This window comes from Perognathus longimembris, chromosome 18 (assembly GCF_023159225.1).
Source record: "Perognathus longimembris pacificus isolate PPM17 chromosome 18, ASM2315922v1, whole genome shotgun sequence".
Taxonomy (NCBI): domain Eukaryota; kingdom Metazoa; phylum Chordata; class Mammalia; order Rodentia; family Heteromyidae; genus Perognathus; species Perognathus longimembris.
Genome location: NC_063178.1, coordinates 31,996,008 through 32,017,777, shown reverse-complemented (window position 1 = coordinate 32,017,777; position 21,770 = coordinate 31,996,008). Strand labels below are relative to the sequence as shown.

Genomic DNA, 21,770 nt, shown 5'->3' with positions numbered 1-21,770 from the left:
TTGGGTAGAATGGAGACTGGTGCCACTTTAGAACAAGCTAGTATTCCAGTTTTGCTATTTGTGTAGTAATTCAGCCTAAAATAATAAAACAATGATGAACCCATGTGTTGGCTTGCATCATAAATGGCCCCCATAGGTCCATTGGACAAAAGTATGGTCCCAGGGTGACATTCCCATAAGGTGGCAGAACAGTTTGCGAGAAGTGGCCTAGTGAGAGGCCTTCAGGTGGCTTGGGGAAGGCCCTTGGAGGGGAGGATGGGACGCCACTCTTCCTCTTGTGCTTCCCAGTCATAAGGTGAGCCCACATTTTACCACATGTCTCTGCTATGACATGCTGCCCCCCACAGGCCCAATGAGATCAAAGCACTGAGATCCATTGGCCACCGACTAGAGTATCTAAAGCTGTGAGCCAAAATCAATCCTTTATCTTTACAAGTCAAGTATCTTGAGTATTTAGTATAGCAACAGATATCTGACTAACACACTTGATCTATCTACAATTCCTGATGTACTTACAATGCTATTTTTTCTGACAGATTAGTAATAGGGCTAATGATATACTTCAACCAGTCTGTATATAACCACATAAACACAAAAGGATTGTGCGAATCTAAAGAAATTGCCAGAGAAACACTTGAATGTAATGGGAAGTTCAAAAATATTCCAAGGAGATAATGCATGGTAGAATATCCCCTCCATGGCAAATCAGTAGACTTCAGTATTGTTAACACCATTGCGAGCTTACTTGCCCTCTTGACTAAACTTGCTATAAACTTTTAAGTCCACAATCTTCTGTTCTACTTGGAACCACTGTTTTTCTAATGCATCTGCTTTACTGTACCAAGCTTTAGTGATCTGGGCTAAAACAAAAGCCAGTACATAATCATTATCCAAAATTAATTTGTAGGCAAGGAGCTTGTTCAATACAAATATTCCCACTCATCTTTTCTAAACTCCACTTGAGTAACAAGATTTTTACAGAAGAGATGTATGTTTTTCTAAATTTTATTTCTGAGAAGCTCCAAGAGAAATTCAAAAACACATTATAGATTTGCCTCCCTAAGAAAGTCACGTGTTAGTATGTTGTAGTATTCACCGTGCCTTCCACCCCAATGAGGGTATTCAGTTCGTGGACTTAAGGAGCAATGGTCTTTAGATTCATTAGGACAAAATTTCTGGAGATGGTTTACCTGCAGCAAGAATTCCTAGGAGATGTTAAGTAGATGGGAAAGAAAACTCTTACCACGTACCCAATAAACTAGCATTTCTGGGATAAGATCTAAAAAACTTGTTGTTTTTTTTTTGTTATTGTAATGTGCCCAGTGAACTGGCTTTTGAAAATGTAGAGGAATAAATTTATTTAAACCACAATATAAAGTCTAGACAGTAATCAGAAATCTATGCACAGAAATCTAATGTGTATATAATAACGTTCTAAAACACTGTGATTTAGGATAGTCCCTTTGAACTATTAGAAAGGCTACATTAGAAGGCTTTATGATCCATTTAGTACTTTTGCATACATACATTTACTCAACGAAGATAGGTAATGTCTGCATTTTATAGACAAGGTGCTACAGCTACTAAGTGACAGAGTAGACATACCATTTAGTTCCAATGACTGGTCAACTCAGCTCTGTACTAAGCAATTGCTAGGATTTGGGAAATAACCCCCAAAGGCTCATGTACTGAAGGATCAACCTCAGCCCCAGGCACTACTGGAGGATGATAGGGTATTTAGGAGTTAGCGCCTCATGGAAAGACCTGAGATCATTAGTGGTATGCCATAAAAAGAGATACGGGCTCCCTAAGGAAGAATCTTGGCCCCTGTCTTTCCTATCCTTTTGATCTTGGCCTCCATGAGATATGAAAAGCTTCCTTCACCGCTCGTTACCACCATGACATCTCTCCCCAACATGAGCTCAGCCTCAGTGGGGCCAAGTGACTGGATCGGAAGGTATGAGGCCAGTCCAAATAAGTCTTTTCTCCTTATAAGTTCATTGTCTCATGCACTTTGTCCGAGAGCCACCCAGCCATGGTAACTGAAAAGCAGGGAGCTTCATATGAAAGCTAGACATTTTAAAATATAAAATATCACAGTGGGCATGAGGCCCTGAGTGTAAATCCAAATGGCATAAAAGAGCCACAGAATAAATTAAAGCTCCACACACATGACTAAATCACGGTTACACATTATTATTTAGGTTAGGAATATATATCTCCAAAGCAGGACATTGCCCAGGACAAGTGCTAGTGCTAGCAGCAGCAGCAGGGGATTTCTAGGTGTAAGTTCAGTCCAGTCAGATAGCTATCTGCTGCAGACTCACTGTCATCCGCAGTTGTCCAGAACAGCATGCCTTGACCACACATGAAGAGGCTGAGGCCCTGAATTCCGCAGTGCTCCACTCTGTGTCCAGAGCCATCCGGCTGAATGCTCTCTATGAATCCTTGCCCTAGGAAGAGAGGGTTCGCTAGTTTCACTTAGCTTGTCAGTGGCGTGATGCCCTGGGACTCTGGCCTGAGCTTCTCTCCCATGAAGGAATTCGAGCATCACCAAAGCCAGGTCAGCTGCAGTCATTTTGAAGAGACAATTTAATGGGTGGGGAGGGGCGGAAGAAACCCACCCAAACTTCCTCTCCCTCTAAAAGTGATTGAAACACAGATTTGTTCATGCGTATTTCTTAAGTTCTCAATTTTATGCTTCACCAAAGGGGCCATGGCGTGTCTCCGTGGGCTCTCAGGACACTACTTACGGCGGGGAAAGATCATATTGTTTTAGAATGCAAGCACAGACCCCAGTGCTCTCTGCAGCTCTGTTTGGAGAGCAGTGGGCTGACCTTCTCTCTCTCCTGGCCTCCCCCGATGCAGGAACAACAGTGGCGCACCAGTGTCCGCCCAGTACAGCCGGGCTCCAGAATCCATGAAGGCCAGGCCTACGGGCACCTGGGATTTCCGCCACAGCACTCTCCTGCTGCCGCCATCCATGGAGGCGCACTCAATGCTGGAGCCAGGCCTGCCCCCGACCTGGGCACCCGTGCCCACAAAGCACATGACCGTGGAGGACGGGTGCAGCGCAATGGAGGTGGGCTGGTATAGGCGGTCGCTTAGCAGCACCCCGGGGTACTGGGCTTGGAGGGAAGCCACGTGGATGCAGGGAGTCTCACTGTCAATCCAATAGATGTTCCCACTCAGCCAGTCCACAGCGACGTCAGTCACAACCCCCTCCAGAGACAAGACTTTCCTCTAAGAAAGCGCCCCTGATGGGCTGGGGATATGGCCTAGTGGCAAGAGTGCTTGCCTCTTACGCACAAAGCCCTAGGTTTGATTCCTCAGCACCACATATATACAAAATGGCCAGAAGGGGCGCTGTGGCTCAAGTGGCAGAGTGCTAGCCTTGAGCAAAAAGAAGCCAGAGAAAGTACTCAGGCCCTGAGTTCAAGCCCTAGGACTGGCAAAAAAAAAAAAGCGCCCCCGAGTCCGTGAGTCTCAGGAGCCTGACGGCACCGTTATTCAGCTCCGACAGGTAAAGAGCCTTTTCCTGGACCAGATAATCCAGGGACGCCAGCAGGTTCACACTGGTAAATGGGAGCGTTCTGTGCTGCAGCAGAGTTGCTCGTTGGGGTGAAGTTTTGATACTTTCCAGATAGATCTATAGGAAAAAAAATAGGTAAGTGGCTCTGGTTGAACGTAGTCTAGTTCTTCATCTTGGTCTTGTATTGCTGTATTGGAATCTTAAGGTCAGATTTTTCAGATATTCTATCATCTGGAAGTAGAGAGCAGTTGTGTTGCCCTCTTCCTGCAGCGTTAAGCAGTAGCAATTTCTAGAATCTCAAAATCTTTGTCAAGAATTGCTCCCTGTTAAAAAGCCCTCCTCCGCTGTGTATCACCGGTGGTAGATGCCTATAATCCCAGCTGAATGGGAGAAAAGGATGAGAAGATGGATGTTCAGGACAGGTGTGGACAAAACCTAGTAAGATCCTTCAAAAACTAAGCTGGGCCTGGTGGGGTTTCTCTGTGATCCCAGTGGAGAAGGGAGAATCCTGGTCTGAGGCTAGCCTTGCAAAAAATTTAGAGGCATAGTTCCATGGGAGAATGCTTGCTGGACTAGCAGGTGTGAGGCTCTGAGCTCAAATCTTAGTACAAAATTTAAAAAGCCATTAAAAAATAAATGATACATATATGTCTACATAGGAAGATAGATGATAGATAAATAAAATGCTAAAGATAGACATGTCTAGCTATATGTATAGATATCCATATGCATTTTATCCATCTGTATCTACCTATTTATCTACCAATCTATCTATGTCTCATTGTGTAGCCCTGGCTGGTCTCAAACCTAGGGTCCTCTTACCTTACTTCCTTAGCAATGAGTTTATAGGTGAGCCACCGAAGCCTTCTTTTTAAACTGAGACTCCATTAATTAATACCTTACTGATGCTGAAGTCAATCTGGCATCAAAAACTTTTGTTTGCCTTTTTAAAATGCCAAAGTTTACAAGTCTTCTAGATAGTAAAAGAAGGGGGTAATCTGCTTGTTAGTACCTTTTTTCCGCCTATTAATTTAAAGCAAGTTTCCTCACAAACACACTTTGATGTATGCCAGCCTGAAACCCAGCATAGCCACTGGTATTTGCAGTGACTTTATTTCCTCAGCTAGGTACTTGTACAACCAAGCAAAGGCAAACACACCTCAGGAGCCCTAACTTCACTGTGTTCTAGGGTGTGAGCATGTCTTGCCAGACTTAAAGTAGCTCTGGTTTCATTTACTTATTTAAAAAAATATTGATGTTGCTAGTTCTTTTAGCATGGCCAGGATACTTTATGGAAGTTACGGTGGCACCCAGCGCAGAGGAAATGCTAAATGTGTCACTGTATTTGTAGAACATGCCAAGGAAAAGAGCCCCTAGCATACGCTGCTGTCCATGGAAAATTCAAATACTGGAAGTCTGAAACAGGACATATACCAAGCACAGACATACAGTATGAGGAAGGTTCCAGAACAGTACTTGCATGATAATGGTGGACAAGGCCAGAAGCATGAATGCAGAGTCCTGGGGCGAGACACAGGTGACCCCATCATCTGCCAGCAGGAGGCCGACCAGACAGCAGCAGCGGCCCTGGGCTCGTGGGCTCAGGAGGCACAAGTGGAAACAGCCCGCATCCAGACAAGGGCTGGGCGAGCAGGGCTGGAGCAAGGCGTGCATGATCTGGAGGAAAGGAGCGAGTACCTTGAACACAGGACGTGGCTTTCCTTCTGCAGTGCTGGGAACTGAACGCAGGGTCCCCTGGTGCTGACGGAGCCCCCGCCCCTCCACCACTCAGCCACATCCTCAGCTCAGCTCTTGCTTCTGAGGGAGATTGGGTGGCTACTGCTGGCAGGCAGCTTGCCCGGTGCATTCCAGAGAGAACGCCAGGACGGCTTGGGAAGCCCTGCATACCTTGAGTCCATGGGGTGGCTCAGATAGCTTGATGAGCATAGCCCTGTTTCTGGCCATCACCTTCTCCATGCGCCCTACCATTCCTGCCTTTGGCTCAGTCCAGAAGACCTCGTCTTCAAACACAGCCACTGTGAACGGGCTCCTCGCCTGTGCCAGCCATATCACCTGCAAGGGCAAAGGCGAGCTTTCTGGGGCAGTTTTTGTAAGAGACACGGGACAGTGTACACGAGTCGAAGGCCAGCAGGACACTTACACGCACACCAGTCCCATCCAGGTTGGCAGAGCCAATACAATGGAACTGGTCATCAGACCAGAATATCCTCCAGCTAGGCTCGTTGGCCAGCCAAGACCTTGACCAATGAGTACTTTCCTGCTGCTACCATCCATCCCAGCTTGTGCAATTCGAGGTTCATCCCCACTTCCTGTCCAGTACATCAATCTGTGTGAAGAGGACTCCACTTTAAGATAGTGCATCACTTCACTGAAAAAGAATACCAATGTCCAATTATGTTTCCTCAAATGTTAATCTGTTCCCTATGTATATTAAAAGAAGCTTTTCTTGAAATTTGATGGTCATTGTTTAATCCTTTTGTGAGGGTAAACAATCTGTAATGACAACTGTACAAAAATACTTGGAATATATTTGTCTCCAGCTAGAAAATACCCAGGGAACCTGACTACATTTTTTTTCTTCCTTATAAGTAGGCAAGCTCTATGTGCTGATGTGAGCCTCAGACCTCATTAAATTTTTTTTTGGCACTGGTAGTGGGGATTAACCTCATCATCTCCTCTCACGCTCCTTTAGATTTTTCCTCTGAAGTCTGGCACTCTACCACTTAAGCCATACCTCCACTCTGGCCTTTTGCTGGCTAATTGGAGATAATAATATCTTGGGTTTGGCTGCCTGGACTGGCTTTGAACCTTGATCCTAGATCTCACCCTCCTAGAATTATAGGTGTAAGCTACCAGTGTCTGGGTTCAGACTTTATTCTTGACTATATGCCATTAGATATATCAAAAACTCCCTTTAGTTTCCCAAGGACCTTGTTGATCCATTCCTAATTGAATTCAGTTCAAGGTACCAAATGTGGGCTGTCTTTGGATCCTAGGATTCCTGTATCATTTTCATACATTTGAGACACATATGGTTATCTCTATGAGGGAATGGAGTGTTAACCTTAACTTCCTTTGCAGAGAAAAGACTCAAAAGAACTCCAACCTGTGTTGTCACAACTTAGATCTTCCCTTTACTTCCACTTTCTATTCCCTTCTTATTTTAAAGCCATCATAACTGCACCACTGAGGTGTATTTAGTTACCAAAGTGGCAGAAAGTGTAAGTGGACCACCAGGAGTGTCACACTAATTTCTCATGTTAATGGTATAAAGAACCTGTCCCAGGTGGGTTTTAGGCAACTGTGTTACAGTTGACTCACATCTTAATAACATTAAAGTCAGCTAAATTTCCTATTCATTCTTCTAGATCAAGAGAATTCCCACAAGCAAAATAGAACTAAGGAAGAAGAGCCAACTTATAGATGTTGACCACATGAGAAATCAGAAAAACTAAGATGTTGACCAGATTTTTAACACCTTGATTCACCCACTGAGGGGACACAAAGCCAAAGACTGGGGTTGAGTCAAATCATCTTCCAGAACAATTGTGTACTCAGATTTTCTGCTCCAGACAGCAAAGAGCTGAATGGCTAAAATCTGGCCAGCTGTTCCATCAGTCCATTAAAGATTCCTTCCAATCCAGTCAATTGGGATACAGTCTGGTTTTATCCCTAAAAAAAAATAAATTCAATAGGTGTACTTATGCTATTTGTGTGTGTGTGCATCCATTCATACATGCGCGTGCACACACACACAGGCACACACACTGGGATTCATATTCTGCACCTTGTCCTTGCTAAACAGCCACTCTACAACTCTAGCCATACCCCTAGGTCTTTGGGCTTTTGTTATTTCTTTTCCAGTATGATCTCCAGCTCTGACCCGGGCCATCCTGACCCATGATTCGCCAGTGACTGACTCATCCTCCCACATAGCAAGGTGACAGGCGTGAAATGCCGTGCCCAGCTTATTGGTTCAGAAATGGCATCATGAACTTTCTTGCTCAGGCTGGCCTTAAACCAAAACTATTCTTAATCTCTAACTCAGGAACAGCTGGGATGATGAGGCCCAGGTGGATATTTTATAGCTTTTCTGTGTTTGAGCTCCTAGGCTGTAGGCTTGCATGCCATATGAATTCACTTTCCAACAGCTGTGTGCATTTCTAGATGTCCTCGAGGTTAAGATGTTCTACTAGACAGACAGAACAGCATTACGAACAATGGCTGGTGGCCGGTACATTGGCAGAAAGATAATAACACAGCTTTATACTTCTTGTCAACTAGAAAGACTCAAGGATAGATAGCATCTGCCACTGCTCAGAATGCTAATGACCACTGGTTTTATTATGTTATGTGCTTTTAATAAAGGTAGATTAGAGGCTGACAAAGTGGAATGCATACTGTTTTGCCACAGTCCCTTTCATCTTGGTGTTCATACTTATCCACCTTATACTTTCTGTATTCAGATCAGCCCAGAAGACTTTCTGATCCACTAAGTCATAGTCAACAGAGACAATCATCAGGTTCTTGTCGGTAGTTGCCAGAATATCTTCTTTCAAGCTTCTCAACCCATACAAATAGGTTAAACTGAATTGCAACAAGTAGGATTGGCTCAGAACCTGTCAAATAAGAATTGCCTTCAACATAGTCATAGAGTAGACAGTGGAGCCTGTTGGGATTCTGCTTGGCCTTGAGTGGGGAAGGGTGATGAGAGTGCTCCCGAGATGCTGCCCTTCCCCCAGCCCTGGGGCAGTATGGAAGTGAGCCACACCTATCTCCTTCTGGGTCCGGAACCAGTAGGGATAGCTTTGAGACCATCCCTCACCTTGCGCCAGCGAGCACGTGTGTTCCCTTTTCGCAGGCTTTACCCAGAGGGCGGTACTATGGGAAGTGACGTTAGCCCATGAGGGAGGTCCTTGGGAGCTGCTCTTGGACGGACAAGCTCGCCAGCCTATCGCCAGCTCCTGCTCAATCCTCGTCATCATTATATTACTGTGAGCCCCTCCCAAATAAACCAGATTGCTCTCTGAAGCATCTCCGAGATCCATGTGCACCTGGCTTCCTTGGTGGGTAAGGAGGGAGGAAAAGGGGATCTCGTTCGGCCACATCACCTTAGGCTTGCCTGTGTCCCTTCACTCCACCTTGGCCGCCCGAGGGTCGGGTGCCCAGGAGAGAGGGTGAAAAGGGGAGCACTGATAAGGGAGTAAGCTTAGCATCCCCGAACGAGGGGAGGTAAATCTAGCCCTGCAGGAGCCTAGCCCTGGCAAAGGAATAAAAGGACACAAAAGTCACTTTTTTTCTCACTGGAAGGACTAAAATAGTAACTAGCTGAAGTCAGAGTAGTTGTCGGTAATATAACGATTGGAATCGCAACCATAGTTGAATGTTACTTAAAATAAAGGGATGAAAACAAAGCTTCAGTGGAAAGTATTTGAAATTAATATTTAGGGGAAGGAAGGTAGAAAAGAAATATCTGACCAGACAATCCAAGGTCGAGTCATGGATTCAGAGCTCAGAGTTATGGTTTCATTACAGTAACCCCATGATACTAGAGCCACAGGTCTGGAAGGTAGGCTCTGGGATGTGCTAGGCTTTCTCTAAAAACAAGCAAGTGGCAGGAGCATTAAAAGGTAAGGAAGAAAGAATGTTCTGGTATGGCCAGAGGCCTTAAGAACTCAGAGCACGTGAGCAGCATACCGACTGCTTTACAGGTGTGGCTGTCGGGCTCCAACCAGTAGCCGGGGTGACAGGTGCAGACATAAGAGCCGTCGGTATTGATGCAGGTCTGACTCCAAGGCCATCTGCCCGGCTTCACGCATTCATCCACATCCCGACAGATCGCACCACTGCCATCCAGCTTGAAGCCTGGCTCACATGCGCACCCCTGGAGATACACGAGAAGACACTGACATTTCCCAGAGCCAGCGATGACAGGTGTGGGCGATGCACAGGGGGTGGATTCCCCACTGACGCCGCTAGTTCAGAGTCTGCTTGTCTTGTAGTCACTTCACTGGTCACCTCTGTTACTCGCCCGCTGGACTCCCGTACACCAGCACGGGTCCTGATTCACTGAGGGTAACCAGGCCCAGCGCAGGGTGACCAGGCCCAGTGCAGGGTGCCCGGAGCCCCGGTGGGGTCAGTGAGAAGATCCAGATGTGGTCTTCATGGGCCTGGCCACTTGCCAGGAGATGCTGGTCTAACCCGGGAGTAGAACCCTTTCCTGGGCTGTCAGGGACCGAGACCCTGACTTGAGCCTCTGGCTGGAAGCCACCATAGAAACCAGCTAAGAAACCAACTATTGAGCCAGCACCACCCCGGTTACACTAGATGGCCCAGTTCATAGAGCAATAATAATAGATAATTCTTGAGAATAAACCTACCGGAACGTCCTACAGTTAAGTCTCTTTGCAACCCCGGCTGCACCCAGAGTTATAGGAATATTCTGTGGTCAGGTCACTAAGCAACCCTCCCCTATAGCATGACCAGTAACCTTTTCACCCTGCCAACGTCCTGCTACCCCAAGCCAACTTCCTTCAGGTGCTGAAGAACTGCCCCCTCCTGGTTTAAGAGTATATAAGTGTGTGAAAAATCAAAATAAATTGGCAGCTTGAACAGACTCCCATTTGTCTTGCTGTCCTCTTTGCGTCTCCCTTTCCCTTCATTCCCTCTCGTAGGTGGTCTCCCCTGTTGATGTCCTGTGGGTCCGGACACTGGGATTGCTTGTGACATGGTAGTTCATTGCATTTGGTCACCTATGGCTGGCCAGAGTCAGGGCAGAGGGGGTTCACATGGAGCACGGCTGGGAAGTAGAGAGTCACCTTCCAGATCTGCAACCTGGGGAAGACACTGGGCTTTCCAGACGTTTCACGGCCTTTCTCCAAGTACCCCTAAGGGTGACCCACACATCACCGTAGGTGTGGGATAGCTTTCCCAGGCACTGGGAGCGAGTGGGGAGCTACCTGGGGGGCACCAGGAGCAGGAGAGGCTCGAGCCCGCCCCAGCAAGGGGTCAGGACAACTCTGTCCTGTGCCGCCCTGGGGAGGACCGGGAGTTATTCGAATGTGCGGCCCCCTTCCCCCGGGGAAAGCACGGCGGCGCGAGCGACTCACGGGCCCAGCAGGGACTGGTAGCAGGCATTGGAGCACCGTCCTGGGGTGCACTCCATCAAGGCGCACCTTCTGCCCTCGTCCAACCCGTCGGCGCAGTCCTCCTTCCTGTCGAACACCAGGGGGAGGGGGAAGCAGGCAGGGGCGTCGCACCAGAACTCAGAGCCCTGGCACCTCTGTGGGAGGCCTGCAGGGTGGGGGAGGACCCTGGACTTGGACAGTGATCATCCCACCCTCCCCCAGCCCGCCTCCCCACGGGCCTCCCTATGGGTAGTCCAGACCCCCCCTCCCCCATGGGGCAGGAAGGGCAGCAGGTTCCCTCTTTGCCCAGCACTCACATGTGTCCCCACAGTCCTTCCGCCTGTCGCAGGGCCATGGCCATGGGCCACAAGGAGCCGGCGCAGGGCAACAGTCCTGGGGAGACACAGCCCTGGTCAGCAGCCCCCCTCTCGGTTGTCTGGGGATGAGGGGGGAGTGGGGGGAGCTAAAACACATGGTAAGACACTTCCCACAGCCAGGCTATGGGTAACAGTTTCTGCACGATGCCAACGCAGATGAAAAACTAGGATGAAACATTATCCACACACACACGTATCTATCATAACTACCCTACTGAGGAGCTCCGATTACATCAAGGAAACAAAAGCAAAACTCTACATTACAAACACTAACCTGCCATGTCCAACACAGACCCCAGCAAATGAACCATCATCTCCCCGCAACTACTCAGAAGAGGGGAGGCGCATGGATGCACCTGCTTGCTCTTTTGGATAAACTCATGACCCCTCCATACTGAGTGGTTTCAGGTCACATGCTAGCAGTGGGTTCAAGTACAGGATGCACCATAGGTGATGCGGCAGCTTTTGTAAATGCCACAGTGCCCACCAAGTGAGCTGTTCAGCTCTTCAGAGCACGTGTTCAAACAGGACGTGGAAGACACAGCTATCACGGTCCAAGTCTGGTAAGCCTGCTCCTACAATGGAAATAGCTGGTCACAGTTTGACTTTCAGCAGCCTCCTATAAATAGATCTGTGTCCAATGCAGCTAGGAGCAGCTTTCTGGACCATGATTATATTCATGTTTTTTCTTCTAGTGCTTTCTTGGTGTTTCTAGAAGAAGCGTGTGGTATGTCTGTGACCCGCAGTGAGCTCTCCATGCCTTCTGCAGCCACAGAGGCGGCTCTGACCACGGAGCAAAGTGATCTGAACACCAGGAGCTGGTGGCTCAGGCCTGTAACTCCAGCTACTCAAGAGGCCGAGAGCTGAAGAGCCGGGTTTGGCATTAGCCAAGAGAAAAGCTCCACGAGACATTGATCTCCAATTAGCCAGCAAAAAGCTGGAAGTGGAGGTATGGCAGCTCAAGGGGTAGAGTGCCCGCCTCGAGTGAGAAAGTGAAGTGATAGCTTGAAGCCCTGAGACCAAGCTCCAGTACCAACACACACACACACACACACACACACACACACACACACACACACACACACTGAAAAAATTAAAACTGCATGTTTGTTCAATGTGCGTGTGTTTCGATCGGTTGCATAGTATGCGCATTGTATGAAGTATCACAGGTAATTTAAATAACGTGCAAAGCAAGAGGTGGACAGGTACACATAAATCCCATGCATTCCACACAGAGGACTTGAGCAGCCCCAGGTTCAAGACTCCCGAAGGGATGCTGCACCGGGGCTCCTGTGGGCGCTGAGGGCAACCACGCTCAGGTGGTTTTCTGAAAAATGCGTGTGCTACCTTCTCGTCGGTGCCGTCTCTGCAGTCTGGGTCTCCATCACAGAGCCACCCCGTCAGGATGCATTCTCCACTCCCTGGGCAGCTCTCCTGCCCGGGCGGGCACTCTAGGGACCGGGCTGCAATCCCGGCGTCCATCACAGTGCAGAGAGGAAGAGATGCACTGGCCATTCTCGCAGTGAAATTCAGAGGGGCAACATTTTTCATGAACTGAAAAAGGTAAAGCCCTAGGTAAGCGCATGGGCGTGAAACAAGTCCACAAGTCCATGATGAAACGATTTGGCCCCTCCCAGGTGGCGGGGGGGGGGGGGAGGGGGGTAGTGAGTCCTGGCAGGTGGCAAGGCAGGAGCGAGGTTCAAGGACCTCCACAGGATCCCATCTCCCACCGAGGAATCAGCTCTCACTCCAACTGCAAAATCCACTCTGTGTACCCAGGAAACAGGGATTGAAAGACACTGAGGGGAAGAGGTGCAGAAGAGCCCTGGCAAAGGAAGAGTAAGGACTATCCTCTGAGATCATTTTTTACCTATAAAGTAAGACAAACGTCCACAACAGCCAACACATCCTGCAATGTAGAGTCTTGGACTCAATGCCTACAGATGGATTGATTTTATTTAAGGGGGAAAGAAGAGGCAGATGCCAGAGGCTCATGCCTGTCACCCTAGCTACTCTGCAGGCTACGATCTGAGGACCAAAAGTTGGAGCCAGTCCAAGTGGGTCAGTCCATGAGGCTCTTATCTCCAATACCCTTCCAACAAAAGCCAGAGGTAGAGCTGTGGCTTAAGCGGTAGAGTGCTAGCCTTGAACAGAAAAGCTCAGGACAGCACCCAGACCCTGAGTTGAAGCTTCAGGATGAGCAATAAAACGGAAAGGGAGGGAGGGAGGGAGGGAGGGAGGGAGGGAGGGAGGGAGGGAGGGAGGGAGGGAGGGAGGGAGGGAGGGAGGGAGGGAAGAGAAAGGGAGGGAGGGAGGGAGGAAAAGAGAGAGGGAGGGAGGGAGGGAAGGAGAGAGGGAGGGAGGGAAGGAGAGAGGGAGGGAGGGAGGGAGGGAGGGAGGGAAGAGGAAGAGAGGGAAGGAGGGAAGGAGAGAGGGAGGGAGGGAAGGAGGCAGGAAAGAAGGTGGGGAGGAGGGAAGCAGGGGAAGAGGGAGGGAAAAGAAAAGGGGGGGAGGGAGGGAGGGAGGCAAAGGTCAGGTTTTGGAAAAGCTATAAACATATATTTAAAAAGAAATGGTACCTTGAACTCCCCCCTCCTTTGCTCTTGTATCTCTTGCCTCTTCTACCCTGGCCCCACAAGGTAATGCAAGCCTTTGAAATATATCATCAGTAAGAAGAAAAATAAGATATGTTCTATCAAGGAGGTGGTGCATCATGTAAAAAGACCGAGGGCCAACATTTAACTCTTCATGATGTGGCCTTCTAACTCAACAAGAAATAATTGTGGAAAGAAGACTGGTTTTCCACTCATGGAAATATACGTTCTTTTTCTTTTTAAAAGTAATTTCGTTTTAATCAAGTAGTCGTACACAGGGGATCCAATTCCAGAAGTCAGGTTATGAGTACAACGCATCATGGCATTCGCTACCTTCCCATCATTATTCCTTTTTCCCAATTTCCCTAGTCTCAGGTGTTGTATTCTCAATTTTTATATCATGTCCACTGGATTGAGTGTCTGTACTTTCCCTCCCCAAATCCCTCCATCCCTGCCCCTCCCTTTCATCACTCCTACCTTCTAGTACATGTTTCAGCTTCCTGATGTGCAATTTTCTTAATAGTTGATGATTTTTTTCCATTCTTGTGTTAAAAGGGCTGTTGTTTGGTGTGATCTCTAAGAACTCTGTAATTCAAATCCTTTCCTCAGTGGATCTCCAATATCTGTGGGGTCCCTATTTTCATATTCAATTGCTCACTAACATTCCTTTGTAACCCCAAATCAATACACTGCACTGTCACGATCATTTGCAGGTGAACCTAAACTACTCAAGTCACTCAGTGTGTGTGTTCCCAGGTAGAGTCAAATGAAGCCTCCTTGTGTCAGAAGATGGTAACCAAATGTCCCTTTTGTAATCTGTTTAGGACCACACTTTGGGTATTTTTGCACTGTTTGGTAATAATGCTGTGTAAAATGGCCTCTACACAACTGAAGTGTTGTCTAGTCCTCCCAAGCACAGGAAGGAAGTGATAGGTCTTAGGGGAAAAAAAACCCCCACATTTTTGTCAGATAAGCTATTAAGCATGAGTTATAGTTTTTTCAGTTCAATATTAATGAATCAAGAGATACACATGGGGGCTGGGGATATAGCCTAGTGGCAAGAGTGCCTGCCTCGGATACACGAAGCCCTAGGTTCGATTCCCCAGCACCACATATACAGAAAACGGCCAGAAGCGGCGCTGTGGCTCAAGTGGCAGAGTGCTAGCCTTGAGCGGGAAGAAGCCAGGGACAGTGCTCAGGCCCTGAGTCCAAGGCCCAGGACTGGCAAGAAAAAAAAAAAAAAAAGAGATACACATGTATGTGACATCCTTAAAGCAAAACACAGATGTATACAATTGGGTGATCTATTCAATGATTAACAAAAACATTACAGCCCATATCTCACATGAAGCAAGCCTTGAATTTTTCAAGAGCAGTGGTTCAATATCTGCTGACTCCGCATTCACTATCTTTACAGAAAGTAAAATGCCACGAATGCCACGAATAAGAAGAGTCAGATATAGAGGGGCTTGAGCATGCCCAGGAAGCCCAGCGGAACTTATGGCATCCGTGCTCGTCGCTTTTGTCAGAACAGTCGTGGTTCCCATCGCATAGCCAGCCCTTGGGGACACAGCGGGCTCGGTTGTCGCAGAGCAGGGAACATTCTTCGGTGGGCTTCCAGCAGCCCAGCTCGTCAAACCCATCCGAGCACTGCGGAGCCCCGTCACAGTGCAATTTCTCCACGATGCACCTGCTTCCGTCCAGACACTGGAAGACCCCTGACCCAGAGAGGCCCCAAAGCATCAGTCATATGGAAAATTCAATACTAGATAAACTAACTTTGTTTTTTTTGTGTGTGTGCATGTGTTTACTTTTCTTTCTTGTCAGTCATGAGGCTCGAACTCAGGGCCTGGGCGCTGTCCCTGAGCTCTTTTGCTAAAGGCTAGCGCTCTACCACTTTGAGCCACAGTGCCACTTCTGCTTTTCTGGTGGTTAATTCTAGATAAGAGTCCCATGGACTTTCCTGCATGGGCTGGCTTTGAACCGTGATCCTCAGATCTCCTGAGTAACTAGGATTGTAGGAGTGAGCCACCAGCACCTGCCGATCAATGCACTCTTGTTCCGGGATCTCATGATCAAACTGAAATCATTGGATCCCAATGGTAGCACCGAATCGATTTGTAAACTAGAAACTTAACTAAGTCATTGAAATGAGGCCCCATGTGTGTGGTTACCCATTAGACCACTGCCCACTGCTAGAAGTGAGCTCCGGAGGAAAGTGCGGCTCAGCCCAGAGAAAGGCAAACACTGAAACACTTAGCAAGCCTGACGGAGCCAGAAGGCAGGAGGTAAGTCCACGGCTCGAGTGGGAGTCGTGGGTATTCACACCTTGCATTCTGACAGGATGTGGCTCTTGCTAGCGCTGATGAGCTGGGGAGAGTGGGTGTGACTGGGATTAAGTCAACACTTGCATGTCTTACCACACACCATGTTCTTGGCAGGAGGCTGGGGACCCGGGGGGAGGGCGACAGACCTGGTCGGTGGCAGAGCTGGGACCAGTGTTCTTCATCGGAGCCATCCTGATAGTCTCGTTCACCATCGCAGAGGGACTCGTGAGGCACACATCCAGTCCCATTTCCACAGAGGACCATGGACCAGGTGCAGACCACAGGAAGGGGAGGAGGGAGTGAGGGAGGGGGGAGGGGGGCAGGGGCTGCTTCCACATCCGCAGTGTCTAGAGCAAACTGTTGCTTCAGCAAATCAGTGGAGGATGGTGCCCACACCGCGCGTGCTCCTCCCCCCCCCCCCGTCCCTCTCCAGAAAGCCTGCGTGTGGCTGTGTGTGGACGTGACTCCACTGTATAAGAAGAAAACGACACCAACCCGAACATCCTGACCTGTGCTCAAACTGATACATTAGGCCACTGGCTGGGAATGCAGACGAGTTGCCTTCACACTGCTGTGTGGCTCTGCCATGTGACCCCCTCTGCCGTGTGACCCCTCTCTGCCGTGTGACCCCCCTCTGCCTCGTGACCCCCCTCTGCCGTGTGACCCCCCTTTGCCATGTGACCACCCTTCTCTGCTGTGTGATCACCTCTCTGCCATGTGACCCCCCCTCTGCCCCGTGACCCCCTCTCTGCCCCGTGACCCCCCGCTGGCTCTGTGCTCTCTCATTCTGTGGTGGTCTAGGACAAGGCATAAAACACACTCATTTGTTGCGATGCTTAAATTGCACCACTGAATGTTATCAATTAGTGCCTCTCCCCTGCTTTACAGCAGCTGGATAGATGGGTTAGAATAATTAAAGTAGGGTTTATTCACTTTATTAACATACTTTACTAAGAAATGCACCCTTATACCTAAAGCTTACCCAACTAGTGAGCCAAAAAGCAAGGCCGTTAGACAAGAATGAGCCGGGAGAGGCTGATGGCATCTTAGGTACCGCGCTCTCTGGCTTCTATTCCTCCTGAGCATGGCCGGCTGCTTCTGCCAACAAACACGCTGGCACCTGTGGTATGGACACCTCTTTCTGCTCATGATCCAAGATTGGATGCTTTGGGTTCTGTGCCAAAGGCTTATATGAAAAGAAGATAAGTAAAGCCAGCTTTGAGCAGATTCATCTGAACTCCTCTGACACAACTTCAACAGATGGGAGAGTGCTACTCTTCCTTGGGTACAGTGAGTACCCCTAATCCAAATGTCTAAAACCCCCTAGTACCCCCAAACTAGAGACTTTGTGGTTGCCTGCTTGAAGCTACAACATAAAATTCGACTCCTGATTTCATGGAACAGGTCACAGGGAAAAATGAGAGCCCAAACTATTACACTGAGATTGCTTCAGGCGGAGTGTATGCAGGGTATAGGAAACATAAATGAATTTCGTGGCTATACTTGGGTCCTAGCCCCAAAATATTTCATTGTGTGTAAACAGATAGTCCCCAATTCAAAGCATTCCTGTTGCCAAGCATTTTTGGAAAATGACATAGCTGTACCTAGAAGTGTCACCGAGTTCCCTCCAAGAGGTAACTTGCTATGTGTTCCATGAAAAAACAAACAGGGGGTAGGGTTCTTTTGTAAACCAAGTGAGAAACTTTCTTATGTGCGTTGCTGCTAGACCAAGTGCCTTAGAGTGTGCTAATATGCAAAGCAAAAGGTGCTGTGATGTGAAAAGTTCTGAGAGTCCTGCCACAAGCCACATCATTTGGCCACCTTGAAAAATGTGTTAGGTTCTTATATTTCCAGAATATGGGCAAATTAGGGATACAGCCTGCTGAATTATGGCATGGGACAACTGCAAAGACAGACTTACAGATGCTCAGTATCCTATGGTTCGAAAGACACACTGAAAGGGTCACTGCAGAGCAGAATGGCAAAAAGTAACCCAACAAAGGAAGACTCGCCTCACACCTCCTGGTCCTCTGCCAAGAGGATCATCTTCCTGATGTTTGGCTCCTTTAACACAGACAAGGGCTCCAGCGTCTTCCTGCTCCACAGCCCCAGATCTGTCCCGTCCACTGTCACCAGGTAGGGCTCGTGGGCCGCCACCACCCCGATGCTCCAGCTCCAGGACTTGCTCAGAGAGTACATTCTGTTCTTCAGAAGACTCAGACTTTGCAAGCCTAAGGAAGAGCCAGGTCTCAGAAAAGGATGCTGAATACAGGGCCTGGGGCTAGGATGAGGGTACACTGGAATGCGTGTGTGGGTTCCGGCTAAATGGGGTTCAGAGACCAAAACTGAACAGAAGCAAAGGCTCTTCCTCGGCTGGGAATATGGCCTAGTGGTAGAGAGTTCACCTTGTGTACATGAAGCCCTGGGTTCGATTCCCCAGCACCACATATATAGAAAATGGCCAGAAGTGGTGCTGTGGCTCAAGTGGTAGAGTGCTAGCCTTGAGCAAAAAGAAGCCAGGGACAGTGCTCAGGCCCTGAGTTCAAGGCCCAGGACTGGCAAAAACAAAACAAAACAAAGGCTCTTCCTATCACACTTTGTAGATTTTGGTTATGTATGTAAATAAGGCTCAGTAAAGTGTCATACACCTCAGAGAAGAAGGGGCCGTGGACTGCCATTCGGCTATATAAGATGTGTACTAAACACACAGGGTCACCAGCATGTAGCAGCAGGCCTCCAGGATGGCTTCTGGGGAAGAAAATAAGCAAATTCACCTGCACAGGTGTAACCTGTTCCAATGGTCGAGTTCTAAAGGCAGCTCTGGTACCTTGTTTGCCACGGAAGTTTATTCCCATTATTCCTCTTTGTAGAAGTAGAAACAAATTCTAAATATAACAAAAGCGATCAAGTACATTCAAAAAGTTTTTTTAAAGTACATTACTTACAAGGTTTTCTACATTATGAATCCCATAGTAGACTTTTAGACAGGAGATGAGTTTGAGTTAAGTGATTTATCTAAATGTTAATTAACTGATTTGATAATTACATATTGTATGCATGTGTCAAAATATCATGCTATGCCCCATAAGGACGCATGGTTATTGTGTCAGTTAAAAATTATATAGATAGATAGATATGCCCAGCAGAGCCAAAAAAAAGTAATAAGAAATGTGAAAGGAATGATTAGAAGTCCCACACTAAAATCAAGGCTCTGTTCGGAGCTCGCTCAACTTCCATACTTCTGCCTTCTGTACTCATAGTCCAGCACTTACCCAATGTTTTGGTGACCCAGAGGAGACTGGCTGAGCCCAAATCTAAGGCCATCTGGGGGTCTGCCATCCAGGTGCCCCTCTGGCCTGTGTCTGCCGTCAAGCGTCATGCTCTGTAGGGGCTTCCTGCTCTCCACCCAGTACAGGGCCCTCATGGGCCAGTCGAGCAGCAGCTGCAGTATACTGCCACGCGTGCCATAGAGGGGCTGTGTGTTCCCGCCAGGCATCCTGGTTTTCTGGATAGTACCTCGATCACAGGGCAGCCAGTACAGGTTCCCAGTTGTTATGTCCACATTTGCTGAGCAGACTGTAGGAGGATCAGTAGCAGCTCCATTAGTAAAAGGTTTCAAGTGCCTTCCCACAAGAGCTCAAACTGGATCAAGGGGAGAAGACAGACAAGAGAGGCAGAAAGGACATGAAAGCCAGTAGCTCTCCTTGATGAGATGCTTATGGATGGTCCACTCTCTTGCCATAGGCATTCCTTAGATCCTCATAGCCACCTACAGATGGATGTTCACATTCAGGGAAAGCTTGCATTTGAACACATATCCACTTTCCTCCCTCTTACGGGTAAATACGGAAACCAATCACTTACATGCCAAGCAAGTAAGAACTGAGATGGTCAGAGGAAGGCCGAGAGCAGGCCAGTGACCCCACGACAGTGTGTGGAAGGTCACCCACACAGGCAGTGAGAATATTTATGACTAGAAGATGGGAGTATAATAGGGAACAAGTGTGTGAAAAACCAGGGAACCATTTTCAGATGTGAAGAATTGAGTCAGGCACCAACCTTTAAACTACTCTTACTGCTCCTACTATGCCTGCTCAGCTACTCCAGTGCCAGCTGGAACCGCGGCCATCTTGCATGACGCTTGAGGACAATACCAAGCTGTCAAGCCAAAGTGCCTGCTCCGTATGGGAGGCGTCAACTTCCACACTTATTTCTTGAAATGCATATTCAATACACAGAGCTTTGCTCTTGCCGATTGTTTTGAGGATTAGTGTTAGAACACATAAAATACTGAGAAAAGAGTCTGTTGTTTTCAGCAAGGTATTGAATCTAAGCTGCACAGTACCCAGTTACTAAGTTCAGGAATGCTATAAGCAGGCTGGGCAACAGAGACAATTAAATAAATTATACTGACTTACTAAAAGTACTAAACATACAACTTGTAGCTTGTTTTCCTCTATGTTTCTAATGTAGGTTCACTAGTCCATACCCAAAATCCTTGGGACCATACGCAATGGGAGGAGGGATATTTGCATGTACATAATCCAATATCTTTACAAGATGAGATCAATGGTTAAATAAAAACTTCATTTGTGTCTCATCATTAGCCATACAAATAGGCAGAACGTGTTTTTATACAATATTTTCAACACACTGGTACTTTGCAGCTCAACACAAGTTCAAGGGTGGCATTTCCCATCTATCACATCCGACGGGGTTCATAGACTTTCAGGTTGTGTGTTTTTGGAGTACAGGGTTTTGGATTTGAGCTGCTCAATCTGCTGCCCATACTCTAGTTTTTGGTATTAATTGAATCTATACAGTAGAGCTCTGCGACCACTTCCCAACTCAGTATTTCATCATGCCACACCTGAGCTTGCAAGCTGACATTGTGCGACTATTTACACCATGAAAGTTGTAAGTACTGCAAATCAAGGGGTGGTTGTTTTGTGTATGTTTTTTTCTTTCCACATCAGGAATTGGCAAGTAATTGCCCTTGTGCCAAATCTGGATTGTTGCCTGCTTTTAGATATATGTTTGGTGGAACCTATCCAATTATGTATCCATTATCTCTGACTACTTTCTTGATACAATAGCAGAGTGGCGACCACAATGGAAATAATGACTATTGAGTCTTTTATACAAAAAATAATTGCCAATGCCTAGTCTTGACATACAAAAGTGATGAAATGTTACAGATTAATCATAATGTGTTGTGTGTACAGCCATTGACTTAAATACCACAAAAAATCAAGGGCATTTTTTCTAGTATTTGAAATGTATTATCTCATTCAGAAAATAAGTAATTTATGCCATGGATGGAGCAATTCTAACAAGTCTTCATCACTTTACCTTTGTATGACTTATATAAGCAAAAGGATCAAACTACACTGCTGTCAAAACAACAAATAGTTTATTATTGTTGTTGTTATTTTCAACATACTATGTGATATTATTCCTTTTGCTTTTGTTTTTCTTCCCTATGGTATAACCCCTGTTGTTTGTCACTGTGTTTGATTTTGGTACCCTGGGTATTGTATATTCATTTATCTGAATTAGGGAAGGGAAGAGGAATATCAAAATGATGAGACAAAGGGTAAAAAGCAAACTAATGCAACAGCAATACTTACAGGATAATATGTTGTAAACTAACTGTACAACTCGGTGTAAGGGGGAATTGGGGAGGAGGGAAGGTGGGAGAGAAATGAAGGAGGAGGTAACAAGTTTGACAAGAAATGTACTCACTGCCTTAGGCATGTAACTGTAACCCCTCTGTACAGCACCTTGACAAA

The 21,770-nt window shown here is 47.3% G+C and overlaps 1 pseudogene; it reads right to left on the bottom strand.

Moving 5' to 3' along the window:
- The window catches only part of LOC125366910, a 51,124-nt pseudogene that overhangs the window by 11,742 nt on the left and 17,612 nt on the right, over positions 1-21,770 (bottom strand).